Source organism: Sciurus carolinensis, chromosome 2 (assembly GCF_902686445.1).
Source record: "Sciurus carolinensis chromosome 2, mSciCar1.2, whole genome shotgun sequence".
NCBI lineage: Eukaryota > Metazoa > Chordata > Mammalia > Rodentia > Sciuridae > Sciurus > Sciurus carolinensis.
This window is the reverse complement of record NC_062214.1, coordinates 175,840,693-175,857,307: the sequence shown is the minus strand read 5'-3', so window position 1 is coordinate 175,857,307 and position 16,615 is coordinate 175,840,693. Positions and strand designations below refer to the sequence as shown.

Below are 16,615 nucleotides of genomic sequence, written 5' to 3'. Positions count from 1 at the left end.
CAGTATTCACACTGTTCTGCATTTACTTTTTTTCTCTTAATGATACGTGTCAGAGAAAATTTCATTGCCATAACAAGCTTTCTGCTGATATGTGGGAAACAATCTATATGACCCTCAATGGGTACTGGTTAAATGAATTCTGTACATCCATAGTTAAATAGGTACAAACTATTTGCATGTAATGCTTGTGCATACTATTTCACTATGGATGTACCTAATTTATTTAACCAGTACCCGTTGAGGGAAGTAGAGATTATTTCCCATCTTTTACTGCAATGAATGACCCTGACCGCTCCCCATTTTGCATATGTATGGGTGTATCTGTGGGATAAATTTCCAAGAGTGGAACTGCTGAGTCAAAGAGCAAATGCACATCTCAGTTAGGAGTCTGGTTGGTCACTCACAACAGAAAAGCCAAAATAACAGCTCATAAACAAGATAGAGATTTATTTCTCCCTCAAATGAAAGAGGTTTGGAGGAGAGCTGTCCAAAGCTGCCAGGGGACATCCCCAGTATCATGAGGGACCAGGATCTTATCTTTTTGCTTTGTCATTCTCTGTCCAAAGCTTATACAATTGCAGAAACTTTCTTTTTTTTTTTTTTTTTTTTTTTGAGGTGCTGGGGATTGAACCCAGGGCCTTGTGCTTACGAGGCAAGCACTCTACCAACTGAGCTATACTCCCAGCCCCCCAGAAACTTTCTTGAAGTTACCAAAATCACAAAGTTATTTGAAATGAGAAAACAATCACAATATGTTTTAAAAAGATCAAACTATATAGACATCACAAAAATTAAAATAATGTTACAATTACTAACCTGTCCAACAAAGGTTTACAATAGGTTTTCACAAGTATACATGAAAAGCATTTATATATATATATATATATATGTGTGTGTGTGTGTGTGTGTGTGCAGAGTTCTACAGAACTGAAACGTGTTGCCATATATCTATGACTACCTGGTCTTTGATTACTTTTTCATGGGACAAGATTTTATAATATCATCTTCTGGAAGAATAAATCAAAGATAATGATTGAATTTTCCTCCAGCATAGTTCATTGAAACTTATTTTTAGTATTGATAGTTGATATTATAAAACATGTGAGACATGCTATTGGTAACCCTACAAATATAGGAATTCTGATAAATTCTAAAGTTCATGGTACCCATTAAAAAAATAGGTGTATTTCTAAGTAAGTGTATAGGCTAAATGATGGAGTATATTCCTGACAGGAGAATATCAACAAGTTCCAAATTCTCTACATACAATTTTCCACAACAGAGAAGAGGAAGGATATTACACAGCCTAGCTTCTGGTTTGCTCATTTTAACCTCGCTTTCTCCTCCACGACCAAAGGAGTTCTGATGCTGGACATGGGATGCGTGCTCTTGGTGATATGACTCCTGTCCCTTGGGAGAAGTCCAGAAGTAAGTGAGAGGCTTGGCAACCCAACCTTCATTACCCTCACCGTACATGTGTCTCTCGCCAGCAGGCTTCTGGATACAGGCCCTTTGATCATGCGTGCCTGGTTTGGAAAGTGGAAGGGAAGCAGAAGCTCTTCTCCCCTGGCCGTGGTGGAGGCTGGTTTTAGCAGATGTGAGCTTCTGCAGTAGCCGTTAGGCGCCATATTTCATAGTTCATTACCCACTCTGGAGCTGTGGGCTATGGATGAGCTATGCAGGTCCAGCCGCAGCCTTCTTCTGTCCTGTGTTTGTTTATGTCACTGGAATTTCAATTTTAATTCAAAATATGCAGGAAAGAAGAAAAAGCAATACAAAGAACCATCCACCTAGTTTTAACCATTGTAATATTTTGCCATTTTTGCCTTATAACCCAATGATTTCATGGTAATTTAAAACATCGTGACACTTCCTCTGTTCAACATGTATCTCCAAAAAGTAGGGAGATTTCTCCAATTAACATTACACCTAACAAAAATAGCAGAAATTCCTAATAACATATAAAATTCACTTCATACTCAAATTTATATAATTGTCCTAAAAATATCTTAAAACTGTTTCTTTGAAGCCCAAATCCAATTGGGTTCCTGTGGAAATTTGCTTATTATGTCCCCTCAGTCTCGTCTGATCTAGGACAATCCCCCTTGTCATTTTCTTTTCCATGACATTCACTCTTTCAAGAGATCAGGCCAGCTGTCGTGTAGAAGTTCTACACTCTAAACATATCTGTTTTCTTACTGTCATTTAAGGGGCCTTACTATTTTCTGAAAACTGAGGTAGCTCTAAAGCCTTATTTTTTTTAAAGCCAGATTTATTGAGTCATGATTTATATACGGTAAACTTCATCCATTTTTGGTTTATACCTGTGTTTTGATAAATGCATATAGTCATGCAATCTGAAAGCTTGGCTTGACTAGAATTTAACACAATTGAGTAAAATACTTTACAGTGATGCCGTGAACTTCCTATTAGACTTCATATTACATCAGCAGACATGTAATGCCTCGTTGTCTCGCTAGTAATGATATTGATTTTGAGCACTGGGTTTCTATAGCTTTCTGAGCTCTGAATATGTATTCATTTTCTCTCACTGTGCAACAAATACCTACCAACTTGGTAACTCAAAACTGTGAGCTATATTAACTCACAGTTCTGCAGGTCAGAAGCCAGGCATGGCTTAGAGTCCTCTTCCAACCTCATTAGGTTGTTCGCAGAATTCAATTTTGACTGACCTTGGTTGTCAAGGGAAAATAAAACCAATGCTGTTCAGTGGGGACCTGAGAGATGTGTATCTAGAACCCAGAGAATGCTTTGGAATGTCCACTAGTTCCTTGTACTGGTTAATTTATTTGTCAACTGCCCAAATTAAACACAAGGCTAAAATCAAGATGTGGCCAGTCATTCTCATCTGGAGCTTAGAGTCCTCTTCCAACCTCATTAGGTTGTTCGCAGAATTCAATTTTGACTGACCTTGGTTGTCAAGGGAAAATAAAACCAATGCTGTTCAGTGGGGACCTGAGAGATGTGTATCTAGAACCCAGAGAATGCTTTGGAATGCCCACTAGTCCCTTGTACTGGTTAATTTATTTGTCAACTGCCCAAATTAAACACTATGTCTGGGTATGTCTGTAAGGATGTTTCCTAATGAGGTTAGCATTTTAATTGCTAGACTCGGTAGAATAGATTACTCTCCCCAACATGAGTGAGCATCACCCAGACTGCCCATGGCCTGAATGAACAAAAAGGAGGACAAAGGAATTTTCCTCTTTTTGCTTTCTGCCGACTTTGAACTGGTAAATTGGTCTTCTCGTGCCCTTGGACTGAGATTTACACCATCAGCTGCCCTGGTTCTCAGGCCTTTGGACTTGGACTGAATTGCAGCAGTGGCTTTCCCGGGTCTCCAGCTTGCGGACGGCAGATGGTGGGACTCCTCAGCCTCCATAACTGCATGAGCTAATTCCTCACTATAAATCTCCCTCTACCTCCCTCTCTCTCCATATATACGTATATGGAGATGATAGAGATAGAGATAGATCACAGATTGAGAATCCCTAATTCAAAAATCTGAAAATTCAAAATCCAAAACTTTGAGTGCCTGCAAGATACTCAAAAGTCTCAAACTTCTGAGCAGTTTGGACTTCAGATTTATGGATTAGGGATGCTCAACCAGAAAAATCTATGCAAATATTCCAAAATCCAAAAAATTCTGAAATCTGAAAGACTCTGGTCCTCAGCATTTTGGATAATGGATACTCATATTGTCTCTGAGAGAAAGAGAGAGATGTTTCTCTAGAGAACCCTGACTGATATACATTTCTATGACTATTACTAAAAATTAATAGAAAATTAGAGTTACCTACTATGGGCTGGACTACCAAGAGAACTTTCCTTTAAGAAGGAAAGTTCAGGTCATCCTACCAGATAGAGAAGCCCAAATAACCAAAGGCTGGCTGAGAACACAGGGGATAGCTTCAGAGATGCAGAAAAAGAATAATCAGCAAAGTCTGATGGCAAAAACCTGGCAATTATGCTTTTATTTTCCCTTGATTTATTACGTATTTCTCTCCTCTTTCTCCTATTATTTTACACAAGGAGTGTTAGTGGTTGTTACTTTAAAATTTAGTGTTTAGAATATCAAATGAGATTAGAACGCAACTAGAAAATAAAGGATCGTCAACCCACGATGGCTTCAGTGACTAATGGAACTTAGTGTCTTTCCTCTTTTGAAAAGAGGCTCCTTTCTGTCTGTTATTTCATGTCACCACAGTTTCTCTCAGACAGGAGCCTGTTGTTGTTGTCACTGTTGGAAATTTAAATATGGACAAAGGGTACCTGTGGATGCTGAAGTCAAAGGGCTAGGCCGTATTAGCTACTGTCTGCGGGCACCCATGCCCACTTCTGTCCCCTCCTATACTATCCCACAGGGAGACACAATGTGCATCACAAGAGTTAGAGGCTTGGGAAAAATTCCCAGACTACCTTCCCAGCTGGAATCCGCATCCAATTAGTGTCCACCAAGGAGATGTGCTCCCCTGATGTGTGACTGATGGCAGAGGGCAGAAGCCACTCTTACTCTGATTCTGATGGCCCATCACAAGCAGGCGTTGGCCACTGTGGCTCCAGAGCTATAAGGCAACTACCTCTGATGTCAGCTGTGGCTTCCTAGTTTCTGAGTGGTAGCAACAGCTTTCCAGACCAACGGATCACAGCCTGAGGCAGTGTGAACCACCCCCCAACCAAAAAGTGGCCTAATCCTAACTTTAGTTCCTCCAGCCCTTCCAAGGTATTTACCATCACCCAATTCCCTGTATTATATCCCTTCTGCTTGAAATACCTAGTGACTTCTGCTTTCCTGAATTGGATTCTGATACGTTCTTCCAAAAAGTTTGCACCAGTTTAAACTCCCATTGGCAAAATTGGAGAGTGTCTGCTCCCTCACCCCCTGAGCAACACAGTGGATTAGTAAGGTAGTTGACTTGCAGCCAGTCTGGTTGGTGTGTAAAGGCATGCTCATGTAGTTTTGTTCTGTTTTGGTACTGGGGATTGACTCAGGGCCACTCAACCACTAGGCCACATCCCCAGCCCTATTTTATATTTGATTTAGAGACAGGGTCTCACTGAGTTGCTTAGTGCCTTGCTTTTGCTGAGGCTGGCTGTGAGCTTGCAATCCTCCTGCCTCAACCTCCAGAGCCACAAGAATTACAGGCCTGTGCCACCACGCCACTGCTAATGTGGTTTCATTTAGCATTTCTTTGATTATGACTGAAGGTGAGCATCTTTTCATACATTTAGGAGTCACTTGAATTTCCTTGCCTGTGCATTCAGCTTCTAGCCTGCTATGTCACATAGCTGCAACCCCAGGGGTTATAGCCCCAACCCCCAATCATGCTGGTCACACTGCTAAATCCAATAATCAATCTTTAGTTCTTTTTTGAATTTATACTATTAGCAAAAAACTAACAAAAATGCCCGTCCCTCTTGTTTAGACGCTGCACTTGGCTTCCAGGACCTTCCTCGCCCATCCTTTGGTAGGTTCCAGCTCATCTCCACTGCTTCTGAGCTTTGGGCCACCCAGGCCTCAGGCGTCAGGGCTTCTCTGTCCATCTCCTCTCACACATGATCTGACCCAGTCTCCTGACTTTCAATCATTTCTACACTGCAGGTCCCCAATTTCTATCTCCAGCTCCAGTGTCTCTCCTACTCAGAACCTCCACTTGAATGTTTAAAAGTCATCTCAAACTAACCATGTCCAAATCAAACTCCTGACTCCTCCCTCCCATGAAAATGTAAAATGTCTCCCCCCAACACTCTGGATCAGTTGGTAATAGATGCCATCACCCCAATGCCCACGATGCGTACTAGCAGTCATCTCTGACTCCTGCCTCGGTCTCACCACCGGGTCTTCCAATCCCCAGCAACCTGTTCCCTCTACTTCTCACAACTCATCCAGAACATGGTGTCCACAGCCCTTCCGTCGTCCTTGGCTTATTGCAGTAGCCTCCAGCTGGTCTCATTCCTTCCATTCGTGTCCCCTAAATCTACGCTTCGCATGGAATTTGAATGATTCCCTTAAATCATAAGTCATAGCATGTCACTTACATGACGTGTCCCACCAAAGTCCTCCGTTGGAGTCCACATTGGGTGCACAGTCGCCAGCTCCTGCATAGTCCACAGAGCCCTACAGGATCTGCCTTTCCCCACCCCTAGCCCTCCTCTGACCTCACGCTACCTCTTTGCCTCTCATACACTCTATTCCAGCCCTTCTGGGAGTCAGGCACCAAGCACGTCCCAGCCTGCAGGCCTTTGTCCTTGCTGTTTCCTCTGCCTGGAATGCCAAGGGCTCCCTGTCTATTTTGTGTTCAAATGTCATTGCGTGGATGGGGCCTTCCTCACTGCAAATAGCAACTCCCACCCTCACTCCGAACTGCCCCTCTTCCTATGCTGATTTCTCCTCATGAATTAGTATCCATTTGAGATTCTGTGTCCCCCACTAGGATTATAAACTCCACAGGAGCGAGGGTTGGAGGCTGTCTTGGTCACTGGTAAATGCCTAGCACCCAGAAGAGTGTTTGGCACACGAAAGATACTCAGGAAATACTTAGGTGAATAAGTGAATGGTAAAGCTAATTCATCACCTGTAGGACATTCTTGGAAACAGAGCAGAAGACGCAGACTTGGGAGTCATGGAAGTGAGTGGATTATCCGTGGGGGAGGAGGCAAAGCTGTAGATGGGAAACACCAACTCAGCCGGCAGGGTTAAAAGTCTGTGTCTCAACTGGGGAGGAAGATTCCAGGGTGGACAAGTTGAGAGAAGCGGAAAGCAAAGTGCACCAGGGACCTTGGAGGGGTTCATTTAATCAAGCCTCACAATAACCCTAGGAGTTAAAATTGCTACCGTTTCCAACTTGCAGATGCCCAAAGGCGCCCCGAGAGTTTGAAGAAGCTGCACAAGGTAGTCTGGCCCAGTTGGGGCCAGGAGCCAGGGATCGGTCTTTGAGCTCTTACCACTGCCCTGCAGTCACTTCCAGAGTCAACAAGGACTGTATGGGGGTCACATCAGGTCCAGGTTAGGGCCCAGCTCCATGTTCACAAGGAAACACAGAGAGCGTTCTTGGGGTGAGGTAAAGCCACCTTCCAAGGGCGTGAAACACGTTAAGAGAAAGAGCTCTGGGGGAGGGATCTGGAGGCCTGGCTCCTCACTGTGGCCTCACCTCTAACTCTCTGGTCTACTTCCTGTCTGCTCGGAACATCTCTTCTCCGTGTGTAAAGAGGGCGTGGGCTCTCGGGTGCCTTCCAGCCTGGAAATCCTGCCATCTACAATCAAACACCGAGACCGTTAACAGGGCAGCTCAGGGCACACCGGGCACCTCTCCTGAACAAAGTGTCCATGTTACCAGGCGCAGGGCAAAGCAATCAGTGCCAACTAGACAGGCATTTTCTGATAGAATCAGAAGCTCTCAGGTTCCTGGGAACTAGGGATTTGGAAAAGGGGAGCTAGGGAGGGGACAGGGTGACCACAATGCTACCCTACAGGCTGGTACTGAACACCTGGGACGTGTGCTTATGACCAGGATGCTTACTTCTTTTGGCATAATAATTATTATAACAGGAAGCAGAAATGGAGACTTCACAAAGTGCCAGGGAAGAGGCCAGACTTAAAACTTAATTTCTGAAAGCCTAGGTTACAGAAGCTGTGATGTTAACAAAGGGGAGTTTTTATGCACATGTAGGGATCTCTGAATAGGTTGGAGCTTGTGTTGATTTATATCCGCGCCTGCCCACAGCCCTGTGCTTATGTGCACAAGCACATGCACACATGTTCACCTGTGTGTGTCTAAGAGTGCATGTGAGTCTATGTATACCCACAGCACTGGCCAGATATAGATTTAGATATTGGAGCCTGGCTCTTTAAAATGGGCGATAATGACACTGAAAATTATTCTAAGCTTTTCAGAGACCTAAATGACCAAACTGCCTCCTGACTCCTGAATTACATTACCCAGAAAGAGCTTAATAACATGTTATTATCACTTCTCCTCACTGACAGGATTTCTGGGCTGAAAAGACAAACAAGGAGTGTGTTCCTAATATCAGCACAGTCACCTCTGCTGAGCTGCGACTGCTGCTAATTCCAGGTAAGTGCTGCAGGGTGGGAGGAAGCCTGGGGCTGGGAATGCGACTCCGTGCTTGGTAATTGTCGCCAGTTCAGTCAGCTGTCACCATCAGAGAGGGGGCTCTGGGGAGCTCATGGAACCAACAGAGAGTCCCACGGGGTGAAGGGCAGTGGAGAGAGACTGCATTTTGGGAACCAAAATAGAATTTCTCAGTTCAACTGAGATAATGTAGGTGAAATTCCTTGTATACTGTAAAGTGCTGCACAAATGTGACTGTGAACCTGAGGAGGTAGGATTCATGGGTCCTCTTTGGGTTCTCAGGGTCAGCATGCACAGCTGCACAGGGTGTGCACAGCTGCACAGGGTGTGCACAGCTCGATTTCTGAAAGTGTCGTTCATCTCTGTGAATAATGCTCCCTGGAGTTGCGCGTTGTCACAATCCTGTTGTTTGAAATAGGACCAGTTGGCTGATGAAGATCAATATGGGGAATGACGCTCCTCTCCTGGCCGATGCTTGAAAACCCCAATGATGGACGATTCAGGGGAGGCTCAGCAATTCTGATAAGAAATTGCCAGTGCTTTGGGAGTTTTTCTTCAGAATAATTAAAGGAAAATTGCAAATAAGATCCTTAAGAGCAAGAGCCATATCTTATTCACTTAGTATCCTGAGTCTGGCAATAGGATCAGTTTATAAGTGTTCAGGAAACATTTGTGATGTGAGAATGGATGGCTATGGAGTGAAGGAATGATGGGGACCCCCTGGGATCAGCTCCTGGGGAGAACTAGGTTGTAATGGTTGCGAAGAGTTTTGTTTGGCAAGCAGGTGCCACTGCACACTCTGCCCCAGGACTTGGGTCACAGAAAGCCCAGGGTGTTGCTGACACGTCAGGAGTTCTTACAAAGGGCCTGCATCTCAAAGAGCGCAGGCTGTGGCCCCTGCCATCAGGATCTTGCCATTTAGATGGTTTAATCGGATATGAGTTCATAAAAAAAGTGAAGACACACAAAGTGCTAGGAACTCCAATGAAGAGCAAAGTTGGTGGTGAGCACTGCAGGCGCCAAGGGTAGAAAGCACAGGATTTCTGCTCCACCATGTGTTATATACTCGTGAGAAAATTACCTGTCTCAACTTCCATTTCTCAGTGTGTACAACTGAGGTCATCACGAACACCAAGCAAGATCCTTAAACAGAAGATTAAAATAAATAATGTATTTAAAGTACATAGCACAGTGCCTGGTACATGATAGAAATTTCCAGAATGTTGATTCCTATAAAAGGACTTTCCAGAGACAATGATGGAATCCAAGCTGATCTAACTAAAGCAAAAGTTGGATGGTGAGGGTTACATAGCCCCAGAGTACAGCAATAAACAGACTTCAGGCATAGCAGGATCCAGGAGCTCAATTAACACCACCAGGGCTCTTCCTCTATTGCCATTTCCCATACAAGATTTCTCGAGGGTTAGGAATAGCTGCCAGCAGCTTAGCCCCAAAGGAGCTCCTCTTCCTAGCTAGTAGGGGAGGAAAGTCTCAAAGAAGACTGATTAGCCCAAAACAGCTGATGCAACCATCTCTTGCCCAATCACGGTGACCAGAAGAATACAGTAATGATTGGCAAGACCTGAGTTCTGTCCCCACTCAGCAGCCCGTGGGGGTGTGAGTAGGATCACTCCACCCAGATCATGTGGAATGAGTTTCTGAAAGGAAAAGGGCTACTGTGTCTTTGGTATACTTGAAAGAAATATACAAGGACAGAGCTGTGTGTTTCTGGGGGGAAAATGGGAATTTATATTTCCTTATGGAAACAAAAATGTTTCTATGAGATCAATATACAAGCAGTGGGGTATGTGTGTGCAAGTGTGTGTGTGTGTGAGGGTGTGTGTATGTGTGTGTGTGAGTGTGTGTGTGTATGTGTGTGTGAGTGTATGTGTGTGTGTGAATGTGTGTGTGAGTGTGTGTGTGTGAGTGTGTGTATGTGTGTGAGCGTGTGTATGTGTGTGTGAGTGTGTGTGAGAGTGTGTGTATGTGTGAGAGAGTGTGTGTGTGAGTGTGTGTGAGTGTGTGAGTGTGAGTGTGTGTGTGTGTGTGTGTATGTGTGTGTGTGTGTTCCCTAGGCAGCTGGATCAGGAAGGTACCGCCAGGCCCTGGTGAGCTTGCTGGGCCTGCGACCATTCAGTGGGGTCCATTCAGTGGGGTCGCTGGAGGTTTGGGGGAGGTCAGAGTTGACAGAGGGGAACCAGGAGAAAGGGAGGGAACAGGCATCAAGCCCTGTCTTGCTGACACTGCAGTCCTCTGAGCCCCAGAGCCATATCACAGGGTCCTGGTGGAGGCCCCAGTGTTTGAGACTATTCTGGACACACACCAAGGAACATCCAGGTTCCCACAAAGTCGGGTCCACACCCCGCACTCCTGGTCAGAGCAACCTGGGTGGTCCACCGTGCCTAGGCTGCACAGCCCCCACGGCAGGGAAGCTTCCTTTCCTAATGTTCTGTCCCATTTTCTCATTTTGGAAATAAAGGGGGGGCCTGCTTACTTACCATTCTGTCCCTTGGCCTGGAATAAAGAAGACTTTAATATCAGCAGGCAGGAGGGAAGGGAAGAGGAAGGAAACAGGAATCGGCACCGGCATAACGCTGGCCATCATTTGAAATCATTCTCAGACATTTGTTTGGTGCATATTTTAAGCTCTATTGAGGACACACGAGTCAAGAGAGCAGGCCCGAGTTGGATTGTACAGGTTCATACTCCAGCCTACTCCTCCAGCTAGGTTTTGAGCCTCCCTCTGCCTCAGTTTCCTCCTCTGTAAAAACACAGTAGTTGTGAAAATTCCATTTTTTTTAAAGTATGCTAAAGCACTTAACAGTATTTGGCATAGAGAAACTATGATTGTTATTGACTTTATGATACAGTAGTTGGATGTAGACACACATTCTGGTATTTTTAAAAAATATCTATTTGGGGTTATAATTGAAAACATGAGGTATCATTCAGTTGACATGTATTTACTGAGCACCTACTTACTATGTGCAAGGCAGCAGATTGGGAATTCAATCCAAATCAAAAACCAAAATTGGAAACTTGTTACCAATACTACCTAAGAGAATTAAAGGAAAATGTTGAATGTGGAAATACAAGATCTCCTCAAGGGCAAAGATTTCTTTGAGATAATGAGTGAATAACAATAGTAATAATAGTGCTAGCTAATCTATTGTTTACAATATGCCAAGCCATGTACTAAGGCACTTTCTCGTCTCATTCAATCCTCATAGCAACACTAAGAGGGTGGAGAGTCAGTACCATTATTATTTTCATGCTACAGAGGAACAGTAAGAGCAAGTAATTTGCCCCAGGACTCACACAGCTGTTAGAAGGCAGAGCCAGAATTGTAATCCAGCTCTGTCTGGCAATTTCCATGCAAACTAGCATTTGTTGAACAGATGTAACTTTAAGATCCTACGCTACATACTGTGGGGGGATCGGAAAAGAAGCAATGGCGGTCAGGACCCTAACCTCTGTGGCTTCCAGTCTAGTGGGAGAGACAGGCACCCAAATCCCTAATCCACCATGGAATGAAACAGAGGGGTTTGACAGAGGCCGAGAGTGTGGCCTTAGAGGAGAACAGAGCCCCACCCAGGCCGCAGCGTGGAGAGGAGGAGGGCAGTCAGGAACCGTTTCCCAAAGCAGATGGGAGCTGAGATGGGCCTTGGCTGAACAGTGGCTAGAACATGCATAGGCAGTGACTGGGGACAGGAAGCCAACGAAGTAGAGGCAACTGCACGAGTAAATGTGTGGCCAGAGGACCAGGCAGGGCACGTCAGGGAACCCCGTGCAGGACCTGGAAGGGCCTCCTCGCCAGCCTCACTTCCCGAGACGCTGGGAGTACTGGGGCGGGGACAGTTCAACCAAAGTGTCGACATTCAGCCCTGCCCGTGGGGTGGCCTTATGTCAGAAAGACCCAAGTGAAGACCCTGCATCCACTGTTCAGTTGTAAGACAACCATCCTTGGACAATCACATCCACCCAAAGCTGACTCCCTCTGTGCACAACGGAAGTTCTGAGTCAGCGCAGAATGCCGGACACGGAGCAGAAGAGAGAGCAAGCAGTCTTTCATCTCCGGAGCCAGCCTGGACCAACCAAAATGGCCACAGGAAGCTCTGGGTTCAGAGGGATGAGAAGGCTCTGCCCACTGTCACCAACGAATGCCTGGAGCAAGGGGTGGACCAGGGTGTCGCTCCTGCTGCCTTCAGCATCTGTAAGAACTTTCAGAAATCCCACTCCTCCCCTTCCTCCCTTCCTCCCCATAAGGCAGTACGTTATTTAAAGTTACTAAGTTGTGCACCTGACAGTGACCTCTTGGTCCATGATGGACCCTCCGTACCACAGAGGTCCCATAAGATGATCGTGGAGTTGAAGAATTCCTATGGCCTGGTGACACTCCAGTCAGCATGAGGCCAAGCTTCACACGTCACTCACGTGTCTGTGATGATGCCAAACAAATGACCACAGTGCCAGTCACAAAACATACGGCGCATCCGGTTACGCTGAGTGATGCTTGGTAATGCAGGCGAATGGCTGTTACTGGCTTCTGTGTTGACCTTACTAGACTTTTGTCCTGATTTTAGCGTGTGCTGCAAAACAGGATGCTGGGTGGCGGCGGCAGCCTCACACAATCCGTGTTCACTGGTTTTCTTGATTGCATGATTTCCTCTCGTCCTTGATTTGACCTCTTGTTTTGACCACCTTGGCCCTGCGAGCACTGGGCCACCCCCCAGGCTTGGGTAAGTCCACTCTATGATGAAGAAAGCCACCTGACGACACACTTCTCAGGATGTGTCTCAGAACTGTAAGCGGTGAAGGCAAGAGTAACACACACTCTAATGAGCTGACCACACAACACAACCCTGGAGTGTTTCATGCTGGGGACGACTGTATACCAGGGCAGAAATTGGAGTCAGAGTGGACCAGAGAGTCCAAGGTGACTTCATGGAGATGGGGTGTGACGGACAGGAGGGTAAAGGGCTGAAAGCAAGAGGGGAGAATCATGTTTCCCAAGGCCCAGAGGCAGGATCGCTCCCAGTGGATAGGGAAATATCATGGAGACAGATCATGCTGAGGACAGGGCGTCCCCAGGGGAGTGGCAGGTGGTGACACTGAAGGAGTGGAGCAGGCCTCTGGGGAGCCTTGGACTCAGGGAGGCTTCAGCCTGACAGTCAACAAGGACAGGACCATCAGCGGGCTCAGGTCCCTCAGAGTGCCTCAGGCTGAGTGGCTCACAATACAAACTTACCTTCTCGTAGTTTTAGAGGCTGGCAGTCCAACTTCAAGGTGGCCTCAGGTTGGCGTCAGGGAGGACTTCCTTCTTCCATACAGCTGCCTCCCTTCTGTGCCCTCCCATGGACTTTCTTCCATGTGCAGTCAGAGACTGAGAGAGCTCTCTGGTGTGTCTCTTTTATAAGGTGCATTAGCTTTTCCTTGCTGTGAACAAAATACCTGACCTAAACAACTTAAGGGAGGAAAGTTTTATTCTGGCTCACAGTTTCAGAAGTTTCAGTCCATGGTTGGCTGGCTCTGTGGCTCTGGGTCTGAGAGGAGGCAAGCACCATGGCAGAAGGGCCTGGTGGAGGCCAGCTGCTCAGCTCAGGGCAGTTGGGAAACAGACAGAGAAAGGGGCCAGGAACAAGACACATGCCCAAGGGCATGCCCGGCGACCTCCAAACCCACCCACCACCGCCCAGTGGGCCATTCAGCTGTCAATGGATTCATCCACTGAGGAGGTCAGAGCCCTCATGAGCCAATCGTTTCCCAAAAGTCCACCTCTAGACATTGGGACCAAGCCTTCCAAAAGGAGCTTTGGGGGAACATTTCAAATCCAAACCATAAAATAAGGTCAATCCTGTTGGATAAGGACCCCACTTTCATGGCCTCATTGACCTTATTATCTCCCTAAAGATCCTGCCTTCAAACATAGGCACATTGGAGGTTAGGGTCTCAACCTATGAATTTTGGAGGAACACAATTCAGTTTTCCATAACAGTCACTATGGACTCTTTTCTGTTTATTTTTGGAAGGAATTGGACTTTTAAAATGGAAGGATAGCTCAAGTGTGGCCTGCATAGAAGGAAAATATTATATATCATATATAAATGCTTTAAAAATGCTTTATCAAATTATGTCATTTCTAGAAAACAATCTTTTAAAAAAGTATTTATACCATTAATTATACTTACTTGATGAAATGTATTATATAAATTAAATTATGCATGTACAAGATTTCAAAGACCAGGGGATGCAGTTGCTATGTTATAGTGGAGAAGGAGGGGAGAAATATATAAATATATATTTAAGAGGAAAAATAAGATCCAACAAAAATATATCAAAGTGATTGCAATGAGTTTTTTCTGAGCAATACAATCATGGGTGGTTTCTTCTTTATATTTATCCTGTGCTTTTCAAATTTGTGTTTATGTATTTATGTTTTAACTTTTCCTTTTTTTAAAGAAAACCTCAAATTTTAAAAAAATGATTCTTGTAGCGTGACTCTGTTTACCCTATCCAACCTCCCTAAATGTTAATGTCTTACATAACCATAGAACAATTATCAAAATTGGGAAATTAACATTGATAAAAATATCACGAACTACTCTAGGTTTATTTAAGTCTTGCCAGTGTCCTCTCTCTGGCCAATGATCCGATCCAGGATCCCAGGTCATGCTCAGCTGCCGTGTCTTCTCCAGTTGTGACAGTGCCTTGTTCTTTCTAATATTAGCATCTATTTTGTAGAAAGTGCTTCAACTTGGGTTCACCTGATGTTTCCTCGTGGTTAAATTTACATCGTGCATTCCTGGCAGGAAGACCTCAGAAGTTGTCTCATCCCTTCTTGTACCCACACGTGATGTCTCCATGTCTCATTACTAGTGATGCGGTGATGCTAATTTAGAGGTGTCATCTACCAGGTTTCTCCACCCTACAGTTCCTGTTTTTTGTTTGATTACTAAGTCTTTTCAGGAAGATACTTGGAGAACATGCAAACATTCTGTTTTTTCCTCACTCACCCCGATATTAGCATCTACTGAAGATTCCTGCCTGCGATGATTCTGCTTTGGTGTTTACAAAGTCGTAGCTTTCTATTTCCATCATTCCTTCTCATTTATGTCTGAGTCAGTTCCAGCTGCTGTAACAATGGAGTGGGTGACTTCAACAACAACTGCTATTTCTCACAGTTCTGGAGCCATGGCGGAGGTACGGGTAGACCCTGTGTTAGGTGAGGGCCCTCGTCCTGGTTTGCAGATGGCCGTCCTCTTACTGTATCCTCACATGCAGGATACTATCAGAGAAAGATGCCCTTTGTTTCTTTCTCTTCTTATGGAGACACTAATCCCTGACTTCATCTAAACCTAAATACCCTCCTAATATCACACCACTGGTTATTGGAGTTTCAATGTGTAAATTTTAGGGTGACACAAACATGTAGTCCATAACAACTAAGTCAAATTCTACTGTAAGACCTGTCCTTTCTCCCCCTTTAATTTCTTTATTCGGTTATTTATGTCAGTAGGAACATAACCCAGTACTGTCCTTATTTACTTGGTTGTTCCAATTGATCAGATGTGGGCATTGGGAGCTCCTCCAAATTGGCTTCTGAATCCTTTGAACACGCTCCCATTCCTTTTGTTTAGGTATTTCTTACTTCCTGGCATCCCAATGTTGTTGCAATTCCATCTTATACTGTCCCTACCCAGCCCTGGGATTACCCATTACTCCAAGAAGCCTAGGGGTCTTTTATCAGGGAATGGTATTAGAAACCAACACATGGGTAGAAGCTGTGTTTGTAGCTACCGAGTTATCATTGCTCTTAAGCCTTCTTAACGCAGTTAGGAATCATGCATGAATACCTAAATCTACCTGTCTCTATACTTGTTAACAACTATTAGTTAACACTGATGCCTCCAATCAATTTCAGGGTTCCTTTTAGCATTCTCCCTTGGTTGTAATATCTTTCTGACAGTGGGAATCCTGGCTATCATTACCCTTAATCTTTCTTTGATGATTCCTTAATCCTCTTTACTTATTAATCTGTGTTCATTTAAATATTTATTTATTCAATCCTAGCAGCTTCAGGTTTTTTTGTGTTTTGTTTTGTTTTGGTATTGGGAATTGAACTCAGAGGCACTTAACCACGGAGCCACACCCCCAGGCCTTTTAAATATTTTATTTAGAGACAGGTTGTCACTAAGTTGCTTAGGGCCTCACTAAATTGCTAAGACTGGCTTTGAGCTCGAGATCCTCCTGCCTCAGCCTCCCAAGCAGCTTGAATTACAGGCGTGCACCACCATGACTGGCCCTTTCTAACTCCCTGTGAAAAAGAAATTTACTAACTAAAGTATAATCTAGATACTTCTTTTTTTATCTGTAGCTTTAAAGCACATAGTCAAATTCCATTTTCCTGAGTTATCTTTGCTGTTTTTTCTTTCCCACGGTTCAGTGTGGCTGTATTATCCTGCTGTAACAGAGTTGAGTTACTTTGTTACTGTTTGTATCCC

General features: G+C 44.7%; 1 non-coding gene across 1 annotated transcript; it reads right to left on the bottom strand.

The window, feature by feature from the left end:
* Positions 1-610: 610 nt before the first annotated feature.
* Trnat-cgu (transfer RNA threonine (anticodon CGU)) lies at positions 611-684 on the bottom strand. The gene has a single exon. It is a non-coding gene; the product is annotated as a tRNA-Thr (tRNA).
* Between the last annotated feature and the right edge of the window lie 15,931 nt (positions 685-16,615).